This window comes from Acyrthosiphon pisum, chromosome A2 (assembly GCF_005508785.2).
Source record: "Acyrthosiphon pisum isolate AL4f chromosome A2, pea_aphid_22Mar2018_4r6ur, whole genome shotgun sequence".
NCBI classification, from domain to species: Eukaryota; Metazoa; Arthropoda; class Insecta; order Hemiptera; family Aphididae; genus Acyrthosiphon; species Acyrthosiphon pisum.
In genome coordinates, this window is record NC_042495.1 from 96397585 (window position 1) to 96398672 (window position 1088).

A 1088-nucleotide genomic window follows, 5' to 3' on the forward strand; every position below is an offset into this window, starting at 1 on the left:
CATGAAATTGTTACTCGGGCATAGACAAATAAACGGCGCTCCCGAACAAGCACTCGTCGCTGCAGTCGGCCGGTTGCGAATTGCGAATAGTAGGCGTGACTTAAACGCCGCGCGCTTGCGGATCGTCAAAACACTTAACATCCTCTTGATCGCTCTTGGTAAAAATTACCTCACTAACTCACTTACAGGGTAAATGATATATAAAAGTGGTAAGGGGGGATTTTGTGTGTTAGAACCCCAACAGATTTTTTTTTTTCTATAGAAAACTGTCAAAGCTCAAAAGTAACAGTTAAATTAATAAGTGTGTGGTGTACTGGTGTGTCCCCTGAAATCAGATGTATTTTAGGTCCTGACATAGAGATATTATAATTATGTGATTGAAAAGAGATAGAAGTAATTTTATTTGTAATTAAAAAATAATATTTAGCATAGATAGCAGTGGCGTCATTTGAGGGGGGGCAAGGTGGGCATTTGCCCCTGTCTGATTTTAAAAGCGGCCCGATGGGCCGGTTCCCAGTTGTTGCCGTTTTACCATTATATTTTATAAGCGCAAAAACATGCCTATTTTATAATATTTTCAAAAAATATTATACTATATATACTAAGAAATTATTGTCACATTGACACATTTTTTAATTTTTACTAATTGATAGTTGGAATATATTTATATTTAGACGTATGCGGTGACGTACCTACATACATATTGTATGTTTGGGTATGTATTTATGTATGTTTCTTTATGTTGTATGGACAACAATAATAATAATTAGTATCATAATCTAGTATAGTTTAATTTCTAAAATCATAAACTAATACAAATTCTAAAAACAACAACAGTCGTGTATGATTCAACTATTCTGTGTAGGTACCTATTGTGTTACTTTAGATGAAATTTATTTTTTTCGTGACGCGTGTTTACATTAATATTTTAATTTGGGCAAAATATGACTTAAAAAAAATAAATAGGTGGTGTGGCTAAAAATATAAAATTACCGTAAACTGCTCAAGAATCGAAAATAATTTCTGGTATGTTTAATAACAGACAAACTTGAGCGACTGCGCCAGAAAGCAGCATAAAAAAAAATATA